The sequence below is a fragment of the Equus przewalskii genome, chromosome 18, assembly GCF_037783145.1.
Source record: "Equus przewalskii isolate Varuska chromosome 18, EquPr2, whole genome shotgun sequence".
Classification (NCBI taxonomy): Eukaryota; Metazoa; Chordata; class Mammalia; order Perissodactyla; family Equidae; genus Equus; species Equus przewalskii.
The window spans coordinates 6,368,502-6,390,486 of record NC_091848.1 but is presented as its reverse complement, the minus strand read 5'-3'; the positions used below and the strand labels follow the sequence as shown (position 1 = coordinate 6,390,486).

Genomic DNA, 21,985 nt, shown 5'->3' with positions numbered 1-21,985 from the left:
CATTGAGTTCTAGACTCTGTAAATCTGACCTTCTTAAGAACTATAAATGCATTTAAACAAATGTTGGTTTGTTTCCCTGATATTTACAACTTAAGGAATTTTTAATGTAAACAGAATTTAGCTGTCAATGGAAAATATCTTGGGATGAAATTAATTTCATGTTACCATTGGTTATATTTTAATTCTATAGTAAGATTCTATCGATTTTAGATTTTACACAGCATTGCCAAAAAATAATATTTATAGTAATAATATTTTATAATGCTTTGATTTGGTACTTAATTTGATATAACATCATTCAAGTGACAGCTTTCAAATATGTGTTGATGGTAATTATTGTAAGATCTGTGACATATTTACATAATTACTTTTTTTTTTTTTAGAAACATTGGCCCTGAGCTAACATCTGTGTGCATCTTCCTCTATTTTATACATGGGACACCTGCCACAGCATGGCTTGATAAACAGTGCATGGACCCACACCCGGGAACCAAACTGGTAAACCCAGGGCTGCCAAAGCAGAGTGCACAAACTTAATCGCTGTGCCACCAGGCCAGCTCCCATTATTATTTCTTGTATAACCAAAGTAAGGTAAGTAAATAATTCCTGCTTCATAAAATAAAGTTCTAAGAATATATATGAATATGATGGTAGATTTTAAAAAATTAAATTTAAAAAGATCTTAAAATTTATAACTTTATATATGTGTTGATTTCCTATTTAAAAAAATATATTTTCAGATTAAAATGGTTCAGTGAGTTTATGCCTTGATACATGACTCTTCTTTACACCAGGGAAAGGATAAAAATCTATAAAGATACCACCATGAGTCTATAGCTGTGCTCAAATGCAAGGAAGCTATACATATATAAATATATATACATATATATATATTTTACAATAAATTGAGCCAGGATAAAGCTATGTACCTGCCATTCTCCAGAAATGGAACTTGCAGCAGGGGTGGACCTCTGTGGAGCTCTGCATGCAATCAACTAATGTCTCAATCCAGGGGTTGGCCTCAGCTCAACAGGCCGTGCAGGGCTAAGACATCCCTCTGTACTCTCCCCTGCCAACTCCTTTTCTTGGCAAAAAAATAAAGCTCTGAAAAACTCCTTCCAAATTATCAGCGATAGTATTACATTGTCTTACTATTTAGGAACGCAGAAAATCACCTCTTACTATTCCCTGAATATTTGGAAGTTAGCACTTTAGGGCAGCAAAACAACAAATAAAAATGAAAGTGTACTCCCAAAATGAAATATTAGAGGGCTACCAGTTCCTGCTCAGAAGCCCTCATCTTTTCTCACTTGAATCAACTTATTGCCTTCCCATTGCAGGCTAAAAACCTTTTTGCTCTATTCAAACATCAGGTGAATAACACTAAAAATTATGAGTTTAAGTCAAACAAAGACATGTAAGACATCTAGAATTCAATTGCATTGTATTCTAAACTCCATTAAGAGTTTAGCAGTCCCAAGATATGTGTGGGAAAAAATGCATGAAGATACTTAGATCTACTGGTTTTAAATTTTTTTTAATGTAGTAAGAGTCAAAGAAACAAATTCTAAAAGTGGTTAAACTTGGTGGGAGTTTGCAGAAGTCAATGGATAGGCTGAGGAGTTAGTGAACGTGTAAAGCTTGAATCCAAGAGCCTATTCCATGTGCAATGTTCATTTCAAAATTATGAAGTCATTAATGAAGTAACTTTAAATAGTGATCAGCATGTCTTATCCTGGTCACCAACAAGAATCAAGCTATTACCTAAGTTAAAATCTTTGGTTATGGTCTTCAGTTCCCACCTAGATGATATTCCTACTCCTTAAGGTCTTCCCTTTCACAACTAAAAATCCCTAGACATAACTGAACAAACAAGTATTGGAAGTCTCTGAAAGGTGGGAAGAAGAAGATGGACCACATAGGGACCTCAGGCCTTGAAGAATAACATGATGATAGTTCTCTGGATTTCTTTATTGCCTCCCATATATACAAGACAGCCCTCCACAGAGGCCTCCAACCCAGAACTGCCAATAAGCACAGACAAAAATGTTCCCAATAAAGGCCAGCTCCCTTAGTCAAAAGATCAGGCAGTGAGTGGCCTAACAGAACATACAATCTTTATGGCAATACCTAGTCTATGCCAGCCAAGTATGAGTGGAAACATTTCCCTCCTCATGTGGTTTCAAATGGGTCCATATAAGTTGCTGATCTTCCACCTCACTCCCAGCCCTCATCCCATAGATTCAAAGGGTGTACTCCAATTCTCTGTCTGGGTAATGTTGGCAGGATTCAGTAGGAAGCTGATCTTCCATCCCTCTTTGATCCAACCAGGCAGTGTTCTGATTCCCCAGCCTGGGTATTGTCAGTGGGGACCAGAAGTAACAAGATTCAACAAGGTGGTGTCGGTTAGGGTTAGTCAGCACTCCACTCTTCCCCTTCCCCTTGTATCAGCAGAGTGGGGAGCTGGATCTCCACAACCACTTGGAAGGAAAAAGACTGAACCAGCCAGTGTGTGGCCAGGCACTGGCACTCTGATCTCCCTTTCTCCCCAGTATAATAGGTGCTCAGTGGAACAATGAGCTTCCACCCTCATCCAGAATCAAGATTGAACAAGCATTCAATTGGTGCTTGACTTCTCCCTTTCCCTGGTGTTAGTGATGCTCAGTACAGAGCTGAGCCTCCACGTCTACCTGGCATCCAGGGGATGGAATGAGATGATCCTTTGTGAGCTAGTTATCAATCAGCTTCTCTTTCCCTTCTATGCTAATGCCAGAGGGACCCAGTGAGTTTCCCCTCTCTGTCGTCAGTGGAACTTGGGAATGGCTGACCTTAATACCCCGACTAGGAGATGATGGGCATCAGTGCTTCACTTTCTACAGCAATCTACCAGTGAGACCCAGAGAGGAAAGTTGTACTTCTCATCCACTGTAGGGAAATGTTTAAAAGAATCAAAAAGTGTAGTGTTAATATCTTTGTAAAGAAATCCATGAATTTGAATACATATTTGTAAAGATTCAGAAAATATGGTCTATTATTTTAAGCCTGGTAATTCTACTTTAAAATTCAAATGAAAAAACCCCACAAGTATAGTTAAGTTACCATTCTATGAAGCTTATATACAGGATTGGAAAGTCAATTCCTGTATTTATAAACTTAAATTATTTAATATGATATAATTTTTAGTTTCTTGGAAGTTCTCTCAGTCCAATCACATTTAAGTCCTTAAAAACTAAATCAACACTATTAAAATGACAAATGCAGTTTTAAAATGCTTAAAAGTTTTTATTTACCTATGTTTGAAAATGGGACTAATTCTTAATCAAAGATCCTTAAAAGTGATCTTTAAAATTTGCCAGTAGAGTAAGCAGTGAGTTTAAAAGAATAAGGAGGATTTAAATGTTCATATTTCCAAGTAAACTATTAACTTTTAAAACTGAATGAAAATATGAGTGGTTTTAAATTAAATCAATATCAACCAATTTTGACACTGTGGGATGCATGTTAAGTGTTTCTTCCCTACCTTCACTCTCCATGTTGACAGACAGCACACATTGTGAGAGGCAGAATTTATTTCTAGATTGCACTTGCGTAGTTCCATAGGCCCAGAAACTCTTCTCCTTAATTCATGTAAGTCCAAGAAGAGAATCACAAGTACATGTGCATATTCTTTAATGTTATCATTCAAATTCTATCTAACGTTTGCCAGGTTCCTCATCTGGAGGATAAAATCTCATTATATGTCTCACTGGTGCATAATAATATTTTTGTTGATATGAAAACTTTGCAACTACAATCTATTGAGCCAGGCATGTAATATCCCTTTATACTTATTATCTCTTGTAACATTTAAAACAACCATGCATAATATATATTTTTGCATATAAAATAATAAAAAGCACCCCCTTTTATTGTTAAAGAAGCACAAAGATGTTTAGAATAAACAAATTGTCAAGTTCATATTTCTGGTATTGATGAAGCTAAGATTCAAACCCAAGTGTTTTTCATTTCTAAAATCTCTGATCTTATTTACCACATTGCAACCATCTATCCTTTTAAGTCTTGTAATGTATAGATGTGTTCTGCAGTTATTGATAATTCCCAGTTATATGCCAAATGTTCAACTTTTTCTTTAATGTGCTATTTCAATGAAATAGTTTGAACTCTATTTAAAAATTTCTGAAATCAAGACTTAGCATCCTCCCTTAAACACCAGAAGAATGTCAACCTAAAAGATCTTCCCTAGATACAATTACTTTCATCCCAGAGTCAAATCTCTACTAGGACTGGCCTCTCTCCCTCATCTTCCGTTTCACCAGTCCAGGATCCATTCAGACTTTGCTCTTAAAGAGTTAAAATGGGGATGAAGTCATTATAGCTATGTCAGGGCTATCTTCTCTGGGAATTTGGTCTAAGCAGATCATTTGTAGACAATGACTCATGTAGGGCATAAAGACTATGCCCCGGGGCTTTTAACTCAGAATTAGACATTGTCTATAAAGTAGACCATTAAAGGCAAACAATTCAAAGAGCCAGAATTCTGTCTGGTTTTTTTTATGAAAAGAAATATAGATACATTTAGGCGTTTTGGATGATCTTGAAGTTCTTTTGTATTGACCTGAAAATTTTTAAAGAAACTAATTAAAAAAACCAAGATCTAAAGATAAAGGAATGATGTAAGCTCTGGTTTGCAGATTTCTTTAAAGTAAAAATAACGCAAAATGTAAGCAAATCCTGTAATTTTGTTAAAATTTTCAAAAATGAAGAAATCTAAAAATTAGATCATTTTTTTGTAATTCCAATTCTTATGGAACTCTATCTTCAAATATTACTTGAAAACAAATGAAATAATCAAATAAAACAAAACAAAGGAACCCAACTTTGTGGTTACAGACAAATAAGATTCTATAAAGAAAATGTATTTTTTTCTTCATTCATAACAATGATATTCATATTCAACTTATATTGTGTCAAAAATAATTTTCTTTCTCCTAATTCAAAATTTAAGTTATAAATTTTACTTCACATACCAGAAATCAATTATAAAATAAAATAATTTATATCATAAATATATTAATGATTAAAAAATAAAAAACAATTTAATATGTTCTTCATAAAGCAAGTATATATAGCCTACAAGAGGCAAGGTCATTCTGCTATTTTTGTCCCAATATATGTTTTTTAGACTTTGAAACCCTTTTCTTTCCAGGATGCAAGAAAAAAGATCAAATAATCAATATATTTCTCATAGTAATCTTTCCTTGTTTTTTGAATTGCCTGCTTCATTATGAAGTTACTTTTTCAGTTATAGAAGGCAGAAAGAGCAAGAGTGAGAAAGAGAATGAGAGAGTTAAGAAATGTAAAATGTGCCCCATCCACCCTTCCTAACTGGAATTAGGCATACGTATATGAGAATAATTAACTAGCCTTATAATGTTGATCATGCTCAGATAATTCTGGAATAGTTGCATAATAGCAGACAGTTTTACAAAGAACATCACAGGAAGTAAATTCCCGTTAGCTTTGAAGCACCAAAGACCTGCTAGTTCCAAGCTGCTCTTTGAATAATGAGAGGGTGAACAATAATGCTGCTACTAAAATTCAGGTGACTTTCACTTAAGCAAGAAAGATGAACCCTGCCACATTCCCTTCCCGTAGAACCTCCAAGAGAAATAAGAGGGATGCTGTGTCTAAAAAAAAGATCAAGTTGCTATGAAATAGAAATAATATAAATATGAGAACTCTTTTAGAAAATAAGCCTGATAAAGAAATTCAAAAATTCAGTATGAGAACTAGAAGGTGAAGTAGAGAAAAGCACACAGAGGGAAGAAGAGATGGTAAATAGTATAAAATTTTAAAAAAGAGCAATATAAGAAAATTAAATGATTAATCTAGTGGGCCCAATATTCATGGAAAGATTGTGGTAATATGAAAAGAGAAGATACGGAATTAGTGATTTTTTAATTTAAATTGCTTAGAGTAAAAATGATTTGGGTTTCAAGACCTAAGAATGCCCAAGTATTCCATTGCAATAAAAAGTTACATACATACACACACACACGTATGTGTTTGTGAGTGTGTGTACATAGGTATATATACAAAGGTAGATCACTATGAATTTCAGTGTATCATAGATAGTGGTAAATACTACAATCTTTCAGAGGTGGGAAAAAATCATATAAAGTGGAATTTGAATGAGAATGCTGTGATACCAGACTTCTCAGCAGTGGCAGTTGATCTTAAGAATGGATCAAGCTTTCACTTTTCTGATTATATATGTATATGTGTATATATATATATATAATTTGTGTGTGTGTGTGAGGAAGATTGTCACTGAACTAACATCTGTGCCAATCTTCCTCTATTTTATGTGGGATGCCACCACAGCATGGCTTGACAAGTAGTGTTAGGTCCACACCTAGGATCCAAACCTGGAAAACCCAGGCAGCTGATGCAGAGCATGCAAACTTAACCACTATGCAGCTGGACCAGCCCCCTGATAACATATTTTTTATTTTCAACTTACACAGTTTGATTGCCAAGCTGTAAATACATAACCATGTTCTTTTTTTTTTCTTTTTCTTTTTGTGCTAATGGAAGATGTGCATTGACGAAATAACATAAGAACTAAAAGAAATGGTATGCATTAAACAAGTGGTGGGGAAGAGACATTACAGCATTAGAATTGTGCGCTATGTCTAGACAGCAATCAATACAGAACTAAGAAGACCAGAAAAGGGCTGGATGCATGGGAGACTGCCAGAAAAAATAAAACAGAATTAAGAGATTTTCTTATGTGTCTTGAGATTGGAAAAGTTTTCGGTAGATATTTGACAGATCTATTGAGCATTAAAAAAAGTAATAATAAAATGTAAAAATTAAAGAAGTGATCACTGGTTAATGAAGTAAAATGAAAAGTAAGAATCTAATGTACAAATGATACAAACTTGACTTATTATTTTACGTTCAGAATGAAATTTAATGTCCACTAATTTAACCAAATAATGTGTTGTATCACTATTAGGAAGAGGGCTGGAGAGAGAGGGGAAGTCAGGGTATAGTAGTAAAAATCCTCAAATTCCAAAGAATAAAATCAATAGATACTGCTATACGAGCATACGAAACCACATCGTACAAATAGCAGAAGAAACATCTAGTTTAAAATTGTTAAAAGCCAGTATTTCTTGGGAGTGGTAAAGAGAACCAGACAGGAGACTATAGTTTTCATTATTATTAGTAATATTATAATCTTGTAGAACTATTTCATATATTTTGATCAATGTAAATGCATTAATTTCACAAAGATAGTAAAATTTACTTAAAGGAATAAAACAAGGATCCTAATATAAGATAGGGCATTTCTGAAGAAACTTGCTTGGCAGGAGAATAGTTTTGGACTGTTTTTGTAATAAATGATGATAGGTGATTATTCGCCATTCCTTTAAGCTGATTCCATTATTTTTAATTAATCTTGCTGTTGGCATTATAAATTCTGAAGTAAAACAAAAAGAAAAAGAAAAATACCTCCTTGCATTGTAGGAGGTGAGGATATTACTATGACTACAAGCTCCTCCTTTTTCTTTTTCCAGTGGCTATGTCCTATAAATAAAGAATAACCTGAGGGGGAAATGAAAAGAAGGAAAAGCAAAAAAGAAAGAGGAGAAAAAAAGAATAACATGGACTTTCAAACGGGAAATGAAAAGAAGGAAAAGCAAAAAAGAAAGAGGAGAAAAAAAGAATAACATGGACTTTCAAACTGGAAAGAATATTGTGTCTCAAATAACAACCAAACCAGCATACCAGTAAGTTTGTGCCTGGTCCAACATAAGAGATTGTTTATACATATCTAGCTTTCCTGTGGTTATTGGTCCAGAGGAGACCAGTTCAACTCAATTGGTGAATTCTATCTTGTATTTATTAATCATCATTTCCTCTCCGCTAGACGAAAGTACATGAGTATAGTAAGATTGTGGAAATCTTCATTATAAGTATTTTTTTTAATAATGTGCCATTCTCTTACCTCTTCTTTTCATTCCCCAAATTTATTTTTTCTAGTAATCGCATTTATAACACAACATTCTTACCGCCCCATTTTTAGATCACAATGTGGTTTAAAATTTTAAATGAAAAAGGTAGAATTATTTCCATCAACTGATATATGGTGAATATCATCCATGGATAAAGTCCTATGCTGGATGTTTCAGGGACAAAGGTATTAATAAGACTTTATTCAGATTGTTTCCAGTCTGCTGTGTATATGTGAAAGGCAAAAAAGCATGAATTGCATCCATGGAATTTCAATACTATTAATAATGTTCTTTGTCTTATATTTAAACAATTTGTTGAGAAATCTTGAAATTTTAAAACGCCTATCTGTCTCTTTATGATTTTCTTTGTTCCAAACAATTTATATAATTTCAAAGAGTAAAGAAAAAGAAGAGTGTAAATAAAACCATGTTGCAAGTAGGACAAGGTTGTGTGTCCTCATAATTTTAGAGAGAAGCAAGCATAAAAGTGCACAAGTAGTCAAGTATAACTGACTGCACTAAAACTTTAAGTGTGCAAGAATAGAGAAGTAGTGTGTTGTAGATTAGGCCATTGAATTTGCAAGCTGACAGAAAAAAATAGTTTGGAAAGCAAAAAGTGAGGCATTTAAATGTGATAAGAAACGAAACGTGACTACAATTTCATTTTGTTTTCATGTCAAGACTAATACCCTTTGGTATTATAACTATAAAATTATTTTGATCTTTCCAAAGAACAAAAAAGACAATAGACCAAATAGATGCTAGACTCCTTCTCACCTGCCTAGGATACCTTCAGATATTAAATCTCACAATACAGCATGAAACTGAGTGACAAAGACACCCAATTGATCAAATTAATTACAGTTTTTATTTTTTTACTGAACCCTTCCACATGCAGCCCACCTACTTGGCTGGGATTAGCGGTTTCTTCTCCAGGTCCCACAAAAATTACAAATAGACTATGACCCAGTCCACACTAGATTACAGTAAAAACTCTCTTTCCTGGTTCATCCATCAATAATCTTCTACCCCAAATATCTCTCAGATAATACTCTGTGTTCTCTATACCACATTCTGCCTCTATGATCCATCTTGATATCAACTCTGGCATCCTCTTTTTCCCAGAAGTCCCTACACAATAACATATATTATCTGGATTGCCACAGTGCCTCCTAAGTTTTCTCCTTGAATCCATATTTACCCCATTCCAATCTATTCTCCACGTTATCATCACCAGATTGTCACTAATACATACCTGATAATGTCATTATCATTATCATTATAATGATACTATCTACCGTATAATTAGATGCTATGTGTTATGCTCTGTTTTATGTTTTTTAATGTATATTTACTCATTTTTTCTTCATAATAAGCTTTGTGTTAAGTACTATTATGAGACCAATTTTAAAGATGAAAGTGAGAAATATGTACATATGCAAATAATTATATAATATATATATTCAACCAAAATATAGAATATATCTGTGTTAACATTAAAGCAAATAAATAATAATTAAAATGTTCCAACAAAGATATTCAAAACGGTGTTTTCTCTTTCAGTAATATGAGGTGAGGTGTGGAACAGTTGAAAGCATCAAGAAGCCATTACTTCAATAGTTTTGAGACAAATATTTTAAAAATTATTGTACATGCCTTCGGGGTAACTTCTCACATCTTTAACTTCTTTATCCTTTGAATTTTTGTCCTTTGAAGCTATCACTTGGTGCCAAGTCTTATAAATAAGGTAAGTGATTTATCATTGTAGGTATTATGAGGACTAGGTCAAGCAATATAATCATGTTAATTATAATGGAGTCTCTCTCTCTCTCTTCCTCCCCTTCCATCTCCTTCTCCTCCTGACTCTGTGTTTTAAAACATAAATGGCTTTTGACCATAATTAAGCTGATGTTAATCAAAGCAAATGATCTTTGGGCACCTAAGGACTTTTCACTTTTTAATGTAGTATTGCGGAATGAACTTGAGAGCCACTCAGACTACGTTCAAGTCCAGATTCTGACAATTACCAGCTGTGTAGCTATGACCAAATTACTTAATATTTTTGATTTCCACTTTTCTCATTTGCTAAACTGGGAGATTACACCTAGAGACTTCGCAAGGACTAAATAAGAATCTTGAATATAAAACATAGTTTACAATGCCTGGCCATCTTAAGCACTCAAAAATGATTTAGTTCCACTGAAGTCAGAAATAGAGACCACATGATTTCTGGGTAGAATTTATAGTGACACAGGAATTGTCACTGGGAATCAAATCTTCTCTCAAGAATAAAGTAAAATCTTACATAGAGTTTTTTTTTTCATTTTTAAAAAGAGTTTTTTGATGTATCAAGTAAAACCAGGAAGAGAGGAAATATAGTAGAAATCAGAGTAACTAGGACACACTGTGGGCCCATTAAATTCAAAGGGATAAAGACATGTTTTTTGAAAAAATAATTCTGAGTTATTCAGGTGCTTTGAATCAAATATGCACTGTCTCCCACTATTTCCTTGAAGACCACAAATCCAAAGCAAGGAATACACGGTTGTCTCCTAAAAATTGATACGGCATCCCATGTCTGCCTCCCAGCTGTCTTATTGCTTTCTCATCTCTATGGCTTCTTGAATGCATATCTATGATTCTCCTAATTTTAGTCTCCCCAAAAGTGGCATTACTCCCTACTCCAGCATTAGCCCTGTCTTCCCATTTACTCAAGTTTGGATATTTGCTAATGTCTTCTGTTACCGAATTATTTTATTTTGTAATTCTGAATGAGATGTCAGTAACTGACAGCACACTTCCAGTTTATGAGGCTTAGAAATTGCAATCACCACACCTGAATTATTGTTTTTATTGCAGGGGAGTTTTAGTATGTCTTAGATTTACCCTATATAGAAAACATGACTTCTCTGCATGGCGCAAGAAATGACCAACAAATGAAAAGGAAATGTATGAAACGGGAGAAAATATTTGCAATCCACATGTCTGATAAGGAGTTAATATTCAATATATGTAAGGAACTCATACAACACAACAGCAAAAACCCAGATAATCCAATTAAAAATGGGCAAAAAATCCGAATAGACATTTTTTGAAAAAAATAATCAAATGGCCTACAGGTATGTGAAAAAGTGCTCAACATCACTAATCAGAAGATAAATTTAACTCAAAACCATAATGAGATATTACCTCAAGAAATTAAAAATAGAACTACCATATGATTCAGCAATTCCACTTCTGGTTATTTATCTGAAGGAAATGAAATCACTATTTCAAACAGATATCTGCACCTCCATGTTCTTTGCAGCCTTATTTAAAATGGCCAAGGCATAGAAACAAGCTAAGTGTCCACTGGTTGATGAATGAATAAAGAATGTATATATACACATACATATACAATGGAATAATATTCAGCCATAAAAAAAGAGAGGAATTCTGCCATTTGTGACAATATGGATTATTGTTGAGGGAATTATGCTAAGTGAAATGTCAGACAAAGACAGACAAAACCTGTATGACTTTACTTAGATGTGGAATCTAATAAAAAAAGAACTCAGAAACAAAACAGAGTAGTGGTTGCCTGAGTGGGGGTGGAGGGTGGGGAAAATGGTTGAAGGTCATCAAAAAGTATAAATTTCCAGTTATAAGACAAATAGGTCCTTGGGATATAAGGTATAGCATTGTGTCTATAGTTAACAATATTGTATTGTGTATTTGAAAGTTGCTAAGAAAGGACATCTTAAAATTTCACATCAAAAGGGAAAAAATTGTAACTATGTGAGGCGATGGATGTTAACTAAACTTAATGTGGTAATAATTTCACAATATATACATATATCAAATCATTATATTGTATATCTTAAACATACAATATTATATATCAATTATATCTCAATAAAACTGGAAACAAACAAAGATACATTAAAAAACTTGACCTCATCAAAAGGTTAGGTCAATTCTTCCAGGATGTTCGATTATTTTTTCTGAGTTGCAATCATTGAGTGGGTTTAATTTTTATACCTCTCTTGATGCTCACTTAAGATGCATTACTAGATCAAAGACAAATACAGAGAGCTAAAGAGACAATATTACTTTTAAGATGTCGCCGGGTCTCATTGGTGACTCAGACCATTACCTCATTGATGAGAATGTCACCACAGTCAAGACAACAGTTACGCTCTTTCAGTTGCAGAATGATGTTTTCTCACATAATGCCTTTTAAATTGTCAGGACTCCAAGTTGTATTTTGGAAATATTCATGTTAATAAAAAAAACAGAGAGTTCAGATCAGAACAATGCGGAGATAAAGCATCTGATTTGTTTCTAATGAAATTTTACTCATCACCTGTCAAGGCAAGTCATTTCAAATTGGAACTTTTGGTAAAAATCTGAGTTAGTTATAAGATTTTCACTTTAATTAATCACCATTTTCTAACTTTACAATTTTTCAGTCTGTAATCATTAGTGCATCCGTAGTGGGAAATTTATTTACTCGCTGACAACCAACGCTGATTGACCTGTATCTCTAATTATTACAGAAATCTTTCCATAAACAATCGTTCAAAATATTTGTATAAAAAGGGTTAATAAATAATATATCTCCAAGTGATGAAGTCTTTTCACCATACCTGAGATCAGTTTAGGGAAAGCAGAAACTTTTCATTAAACTTTTGGTAGCAGAAAAGACCAGTCACTTATCTAACCTCCGGACTTCCTTCCCTCTTTTCTAACAGAAGCTCCATATTATTGAGGGTGACATTGAACCCAGCTAATGACTATGTTTTCTAATATCCCTCACAGTTGGCACAGGTCATGTGACTAGGTTACTAAGTTCAAGCCTGAGTTTATGAGATAGACTTTCATGAAGGATATAATAATGGAGACTAACACCACCATTTGTCTCTTCCCATGTTTGTCATGCTTTATTTCTAATAAGCCCACACGATGGCAGGAACTCCAGAAACCTTGTTATATTCTGAAATGAATGGTGTGAATAAACAGTATGTGGTATTATATGGAGCATCAAATTAAAAAAGAACCTATATCATAATGTCCTTGGCATTATAAGAGCTCTGGACTCCCAACATCCAGATTTTTTTTTTAACTTAAGAGAAAATAAACATTTATGTAGTTTATGCCACTAAAATTGGAGTTTTTAGATTTAAAAAACCATATCAAATTCTAATGGAAGTATTACTTATGGTAGGTAAAATTCTACGATGTTCTCCCAAGGGTCTAGTCCTCTGGTTGTTTAAATACTAATTTGGTATTGCTCAAAGTCAATTTTCAGATTTATTTAAGGTTACAGATCTTAAAATAGGAAGATTATCTTGGATGATCTGAGTGGGCCCAATATAATCACTCGAATCTTAAAAGCAAAGAAATTTCTCCAGTTCTTCTGAGAGAAATGTAACAAAATAGAAAGGCAAAAGAGATGAGGCAGAAGGGAAGTTTACAGAGGTTTGAGAATGAAGACTTCACCCACCGTTTCTGGTTGTGAATATGGAGGAAGGAAGCCATGAGTCAGGGAATACAAATGGCTTAAAGAAACTATGGGAAACAGTATGGAGATTTCTCAAAAAATTAGAAATAGAAATACCATATGATCCAGCTACTCCACTTCTGAGTATTTATCCAAAGAGCATGAAATTCAAAAATATATATGCACCTCAATGTTTGTTGCAGCATTATTTACAATAGCCAAGACTTGGAAGCAACCTAAGTGCCCATCAAAAGATGAATGGATGAAGAAGATGTGGTATGTATATAACTCAGATGGAGAAAGACAATTACTGTATGACTTACCTCATATGTGGAAGATAAACAAACAAACACATAGATACGGAGAACAGAGCGGTAGTTGTCAGAGGGGAAGAGGGCAAGGAAAGGGCAAAAGGGGTAAAAGGTCAGGTGTGTACGGTGATGGATGGCAATTAGACTTTTGGTGGTAAACACAAGTCAGTCTATATAGAAGTGGAAATATAACGATGTAAGCTTGAAATATACAAAATGTTGTAAACCAATGTGACCTTAATAAAAAAATAAAGAAGGAAAGAAATTGGGAACTGTGCCTGGGTGAGAGTCATCCAGGAAACAGGAACTTCAGGCCTACAATCTTGTAGAACTGACTGCTGTCAACATCCTGAAGGAGACTGAAAGTAAATTCTCCCCCAAGAGCCTCTATTAATAAATACAGCAGGCCCACAGACCGTGATTTTGGCTTTGCGAGATGCTAAGTAGAGCCCGTTGGACATTTTATGAAACCCAGCCAAGCCAGTCTGGACCTTTAACTAACAGCACTGTTAAATAATGAATTTGGTTAGTATTATGTTGCTAGATTTGTGGGAATTTGCTGTGACAACAACGCATTGGAAAATATTTTTTTAAATGCTCAAACTGAGAAATCAAAGAAATCCTTTCATATAAACACATAAACTGATTCTCCCCAAAATGGAGATATTTACAGTGTAAAATGTATTCTTAATAAGATTCCAGAACGCACTAAATATGAGAAAAGGGAGCAAAATGTTAGAAAAAAGATGCTATGAAACTTCTGGTTTCCAGTAATAGTGAGCAAGGTAGTTCAGAAAAACCTCTCTAATAAAAATGTAAAAATGTTTAATAAAGCATTTATTCTTTTTTAATTATTTTATTAGGATCACAGAGGATCCATATAGGATGTACACTATTATTTATCAGTTTCTATATAGACTGCATTGCGCTCACCACCAATAGTCTAATTTTTATCTGTCACCATACATATATGCCCCTTTACCTGTTTTGCCCACCCCCCAGCCCCTTTAACCTCTGGTAACCACTGATATGTTCTCTTTATCCACGTATTTGTTATCTTCCACGTGAGTGAAATCATGAAGTATTTGTTTTTCTACGTCTGGCTTATTTTGCTTAACATCATACTCCTAAGGTCCATCCTCTATTTTGCAAATGGGACAATTTTGTCTTATTTTATGGCTGAGTAGTATTCCGTTGTATATATATACCATTTATCAGTTAATGGGCACTTGGGTTGCTTCAACATCTTGGCTATTGTGAATAATGCTGCAATGAACATAGAGGTGCATAAATCTCTTTGGATTGTTGATTTTAGGTTCTTGGGATAAATACCCAGTAGTGGGATAGCTGGATCATGTAGTATTTTTATTTTTAATTTTTTGAGAAATTTCCATACTGTTTTCCATATTAGCTGCACCAGTTTGCATTCCCACCAGCAGTATATGAGCGTTCCTTCTCTCCACATACTCTCCAATATTTGTTATTTTTTGTCTTGCTCATTATAGCCATTCTGACAGGTGTAAGGTGGTATCTTGTTGTAGTTTCGATTTGCATTTCCCAAATAATTAGTGATATTGAGCATCTTTTCATATGCCTGTCAGTCATCTGTTTATCTTCTTTGGAAAAATGTCTGTTCATATCCTCTGCCCATTTTTGGATCCGGTTGTTTGTTTTATTGTTATTGAGTTTTATGAGTTCTTTATATATTTTGGAAATTAATCCCTTGTCAGAATATGATTTTCAAATACTTTCTCCAAGTTCATGGGTTGTCTTTTTGTTTTGTTCATATTTCCTTTGCTGTGCAGAAGCTTTTTAGTCTGATGTCCTCCCATTTGTTAATTTTTTCTTTTGTTTCCCATGCCTGAGTAGACATGGTATTCAAAAAGATACTGCTATGATCAGTGTCAAAGAGTGTACTACCTATATTTTCTTCTAGGAGTTTTATGGTTTCAGGTCTTCCATTCAAGTCTTTAATCCATTTTGAGTTAATTTTTATGTATGATATAAGATAATGATTTACTTTCATTCTTTTGCATATGGCTGTCCAGTTTTCCGACACCATTTATTGAAGAGATCTTCCTTTCTCCATTGTATGTTCTTGGTTCTTTTGTCAAATATTAGCTGTCCATAGATATGTGGGTTTATTTCTGGGCTTTCAATTCTGTTCCATTGATCTGTGTATCTGTATTTGTGCCAGTACCATGCTGTTTTGATTACTATGGCTTTGTAGTATATTTTGAAGTCAGAGATTGTGATGCCTCCAGTTTTGTTCTTTTTTCTCAGGAATCCTTTGGCTATTGGGGTCTTTTGTTGTTCCATATAACTTTTAGGATTCTTTGTCTATTTCTGAGAAGAATGACATTGGGATCCTGATTGGGATTGCAAGGAATCTGTAGATTGCTTTAGGTAATATGCACATTTTAACTATGTTTATTCTTCCAATACATGAGTATGGACTATTTTTCCATTTCTTGATATTTTCCTCAATTTATTTCAAAACGACATAATTTTCAGTGTATTTCTTTCACCTCTTTGGTTAAATTCATTCGTAGATATTTTATTCTTTTTGTTGCAATTGTAAATAGGATTGTATTCTTGTGTTCTCTTCCTACTAGTTCATTATTAGTGTGTGGAAATGCAACTGATTTTTGTAAGGTGATTTTGTACTCTGCAGCTTTGCTATAGTTGTTGATTATTTATAAGTTTTCTGATGGATTCTTTATGGTCTTCTATATCTAGAATCATGTCATCTGCAAACAGAGAGAGTTTCGTGTCTTCGCTTCCAAGCTGTATTCCTTTTACTTCTTTTTCTTGCCTAATTGCTCTGGCCAAAACCTTCAGTACCGTGTTGAAAAGGAGTGGCAAGAATGGACACACTTGTCTTGTTCCTGTTCTCAGAGGGATGGCTTTTAGTTTTTCACTGTTGAGTATGATGTTGGCTGTGGGTTTCTCATGTATTGCCTTTATTATGTTGAGGTACTTTCCTTCTTTACCCATTTTATTGAGAGTTTTTATCATAAATGGATGTTGGATCTTGTCAAATGCTTTCTCTGCATCCATTAAGATGATCATGTGATTTTTATTCCTCATTTTGTTAATGTAGTGTATCACATTGATTGCTTTGCGGATGTTGAACCATCTATGTATCGTGGTATAAATCCCACGTGATCATGGTTTATGATCCTTTTAATGTATTTCTGTATTTGATTTGCCAATATTTTGTTGAGGATTTTTGCATCTATGTTCATCATCGATACTGGCTTCTGATTTTCCTTCTTTGTGCTGTCCTTGCCTGATTCTGTATCAGGGTAATGTTGCCTCCTAGAATTAATTAAGAAGCTTTCCATCATCCAAAATTTTTTGGAATAGTTTGATTAGGTTAAGTATTAATCTTCTTTGAATGTTTGGTAGAATTCTCCAGAGAAAACATCAGGTCCTAGATTTTTGTTTTAGGGGAGGTTTTAGATTACTGTTTCAATGTCTTTAACTTGTCATTGGTCTATACATACTCTCTATTTCTTCTTGATTCAGTTTTGGGAGGTTGTATGAGTCTAAGAATTCATCCATTTCTTTTAGATTGTTCAATTTGTTGGCATATAGTTTTTCATAATAGTCTTTTATAATCCTTTGTATCTCTGTGATATCTGTTGTAATTTTTCCTCTTTCATTTCTAATTTTATTTATTTGAGCCTTCTCTCCATTTTTCTTGTGATTCTAGCTAAGAGTTTGTCAATTTTGTTTATCTTCTCAAAGAACCAGCTCTTAGTTTCATTGATCATTTCTACTGGTTTTTTTAGTCTCTATTTCATTTATTTCTCTTCTAATTTTTAGTATGTCCCTCTTTTGCCGACTTTCGGCACTGTTTATTTTTCTTTTTCTAGCTCTTAGGTGTAGTTTAAGATTAGTTATTTGAGATTTCTCTTGTATGTTGTTGGACCTGTATTGCTATGAATTCCCTCTTAGAACTGTTTTTGCTGCATCCCATAAGAGTTGGTATGTTGTATTTTCATGTTCATATGACTCCAGGTATTTTTTGGTTTCTCTATGATTTCTTCATTGATCCAATTTTTGTTCAGTGGCACATGGTTTAGTCTCTACATATTTGTGACTTTCCCAGCTTTTTTATTTTAGTTGAATTCTAGTTTTATAGCTTTGTGGTCAGAAAATATGTTTATATGATTTAAATCTTATTACATTTATTGAGGCTTGCCTTGTTTTCCAAAGTATGATCTATCTTTTAGAATGTTCCATGAGTGCTTGAGAAGAATGTGTATTACTAATATATGCCTTAGAAAAGGTCTTTTTGTATTGATGTAACTAAGAATTCTATTGGCTTCATGTATTTGTAAGTCCAGTCTCCCCTGACTTTGGGAATTTCTCAGCTATTATTTCTCTGAACAAACTCTCTTTCCTTTCTCCATCCCTTCTCCCTCTAGAATACCTATAATCCTTGTTTTGCTTTTCCTAATTGAGTTGGATATTTGTGATGAATTCCTTCATTTAAAAAAAAAATCTTCTCTCTACCTCTCAACCTGAAGCACTTCTATATTTCTATCTTCTTAATCACTAATTCTTTCCTCCATAACATCAGCTCCATTTTTTATGAATTCTAGATAATTTTTTATCTCATTGATGTGATCTTCATATCCAGAATTTCTACTTTTTTTTTTAAAATAGTTTTAATCTCTGGCGAAGTAGTTTTTCTTCTCATTAAATTTATTCCTGAGCTCATTGAACTGTCTTTCTGTGTTTTTTAGATAATTCACTGAGTTTCTTTATGACAGCTATTTTGAATTCTCTATCATTTAGATTGTAAGTTTCTGTGATATCAGGGTTGGTTTCTGGAAATTTGTCATTTTCCCTCTTCTGTGAATTGTTGCTTTAGCTTCTCCTGGCATTTGATGAGCTAATCTTTTGCCAGCACATTTGTGATAGTATCAAGTCAGATTCCACCTGCTGCTGCTGGAGGGAAGCAGGACTGTGTTTATGTTTCCATCACATCTGCTGGAAGTTGTGGGCTTAAGGTGGACACTCCCACTGGCTGGAAAAGCATTTGTGTGTAGGCTCAGTGCTGCCACTGCCTCGTCTAACAGTTGCACTGAGGTTTGCTCCTATTTGTGGGGCTGCAGCAGTATTATGGGCACTTGTGCTGGCCAGGAAAGGGTTCATGTGCATCCATAGATCTGATGCCACATCTTCTTATGGTGACACCTACTGTGCTTGGTGGCCAGAGTTTCTTTGTGTGGTCAGAGCCTAGGCCACTTGGACAGCAGTGTCACTGTGGGTTCCAGCCAGCCAGGAAATACTTGTTTGTTGGCTCAGCACTGCCATAACCTTTTCTTACAGTCTCCCTGAGGCACATTCCCATTTGTGGGGCTGAAGTGGCACTATGGGTGCTTCTGTAAGCCAGGAAAGCTTTTGTGCCTGTGCACAGGGCTGCTGGGGAAAGGAAGGAGAGTGTTCCTTTATCTTCACCATTTCTCAGGGAGCCAGTCTATCCACCTTCAGATGTATAGCTGCTTGGGTCTCTCAGAAATCCTGTTATGCTGTGTGGGTATCCTCCATTGGTCAATGAATGGCCATTTAGTTGTAGTTCAAAGGGGAAGAGATAAAGGGTACAGCTCACTGTATCATGTTGCCGACATCCAAATATTTATTCTCAATAATGTCTTTTGAACATATTAAGACAGTGAAATGGCATTACTGAAATAACTAGCCAGCAGTGAAGGTAAAATAGGAACCCAGAGTTAAATGAAGTATTTACTACGTTTGCTTTGAGGTCATTTTCCACTACTGGCAATTTTATATTCATTTTTGTGGCCTCATCATTGCAAGGAGATTAGAAAACACAGTATAGAGCCCTTGAAGGTATAGGAATCTAATAAAGCGCTCTTTCAAAACTGAGATAAGAATATAAAGTTCTACAAACCCAAGGATGGATAGACCAGATGCAAAACAGCTGTTTTGAGGAATTGTTACCTGATAGTCACATCAGCAGGATGGCCCATGTTACCTCAAAATTTGAATTTAGATTCAAGTAATACTAATTGTTTTAGAGGAGCAAATGCAAATATTCTCTGCATGTAAGTATATACATGCTAGTTCTCAAATTATTTGTAAAAATAGTATTTCAAGTACTATAACTAGTACATTGCCAAAAATAACCAGAGATACAAGGATGATATAAGTTAAAATGAAAGGCAGCCATCACAAAAACATACAGACAGACTTGTAAAATTTGTGATATTATTCAACATAGACTATAAAACAATTAGACTTACTATGCTTAGTAAAATAAAGACCAAATGTGAAATGTATATTTTTAAGGAATGGGAAACTATCAATAGTGACACAAAATATTTGGATCATTTCTAGAAATAAAACACACAATAACGCAAATTACAAGCTGAGGTTATATTTTTTTAAAAAAATTAAGTAATCTTGTTTCCTTTATTTCTGCAAATTTTTTTGAGGAGATTGGCCCTGAGCTAACATCTGTTACTAATCTTCCTCTTTTTTTTCTTCCCCAAAGGCCAAGTACATAGTTGTATACCCTACTTGTAGGTCATTCTAGTTCCTCTACTTGGGATGCCACCACACCATGGCTTGATGAGCAGTGTGTAGTTCTGTGCCCAGGATCTAAACAGGCAAACCTGGGGCCACAGAAGTGGAGCATACAAACTTAACCACTCAGGCATGGGGCTGGCCCCTGAGTTTATATGTTTAATAGCAGATTAGATACAGCTAAGGAGAATATTAGTGAAACAGAAGAGAAAAATTTACCTGGAATGTACTCATGTGTTGCATAATAACATTTTGATCGACAGACTGCATATACAATGGTGATCCTATAAAATTAGTACCATATTGTCTAGGTGAATAGTAGGTTATACCATCTAAGTTTGTGTAAGCACTGTAGGGGAGGAAGGAATTTTCCTCTACCTTTCTACATACTTTGGCTGGTCTAACAATTAAATTGACATGAGAACGATTAACAGGAGAAAAACAAATAAAAGTTTAACAACATGTATTAATAACACAAATCTAGGAAACCAAACAACTTTCCAAAATAGCCAAAGCCCTCACCTTAAATTCCATCCTCAGCTAAAGACAAAAGAAGATGGGGGTGGAGAGAGTCAGGGACTTCAAAGGAATAAGGCAATTTACAAGTAGGCGAAAAGGAACAAGTGTTTGAAAAACAAGTGTTTGGCAACGCAGAAGGGAGCCCAACAAATGGGTTTTCTAGGTTCCTATCTGTCTACCACCTGGTTCATGTTATGCTAAAATAATAGCTCACTTCCTGAGACAGGTTTTTTTAATGAAATTCTTTTAGGCAAGTTATTAAGGGGGATGTAACAAGAAAACTTTCTGAGTCTTTTGTTTCTTAAAAATAATCAGCCTAAAATAATCCTCATGTTAAAGAGACACATTTTAAGGTGGCAAATTTTGTTCCCTTTCAGTACACTCCATGATGTTTGCACAATGACAAAATTCTTTAACGATTCATTTTTCATGACGTATTCCATTGTTAAGCTAGGCATGACTGTAGTAAGGAGAAAATAGATGGAAGATAACAAAGAGAGGGCAAGAGATATAAAAGAGAGAATGAATAAATTTATTTTAAAATTAATTTAAATCTCAAGATGAAACAGAAGATATAAATGAGTGAGCAGCAATATTTGGAGATATAGTGGCTGGCCTTTTTAAATGATGAAAGATATCACTTCAAATTAATATAAAACCAGATACCTGTAAAACATTATAATGAAACTGCAGAAAACCAAGAAATAGGAGGAAATTTTAAAAGTACTCAGATGTGGGAGAAAAGACAGATTACCTTAAATAGATAAGCAGTTACGTGTACTGCTAAATTATTAATAGAAACAATGACAGATGAGTGTAAAATCATATTAATTTCAAAAAGAAAAATGACTGGCCAATCTAGAATGCTATATCCAGAGAAAATAGCTTTAACTATAAAGACATATTCAGCCCAAATAGGAAAAGAGGAATAAGAATGAGAATGAGAATGAGAAAGGAGGAGGAGTAGGGAAAAGAGGAGGAAGAGAAGGAGAGCAAGAAGAGGAGGAAGGAGAGAAAAAGAAAACAAAATTAAGAGCGTTCACTATGAAGAGACACTTACTAAAGTATTTAAGATACTTAAAGCA

At 34.3% G+C, this 21,985-nt stretch overlaps 1 long non-coding RNA gene across 1 annotated transcript in view; it reads right to left on the bottom strand.

The window, feature by feature from the left end:
* Positions 1–10,335: 10,335 nt before the first annotated feature.
* The window catches only part of LOC139077086 (uncharacterized), a 33,661-nt gene continuing 22,011 nt past the window's right edge, over positions 10,336–21,985 (bottom strand). Inside the window, exon 3 of the long non-coding RNA XR_011529300.1 lies at positions 10,336–12,256. This is a non-coding gene — a long non-coding RNA (uncharacterized lncRNA). The remainder of the gene's footprint in view (positions 12,257–21,985) is intronic.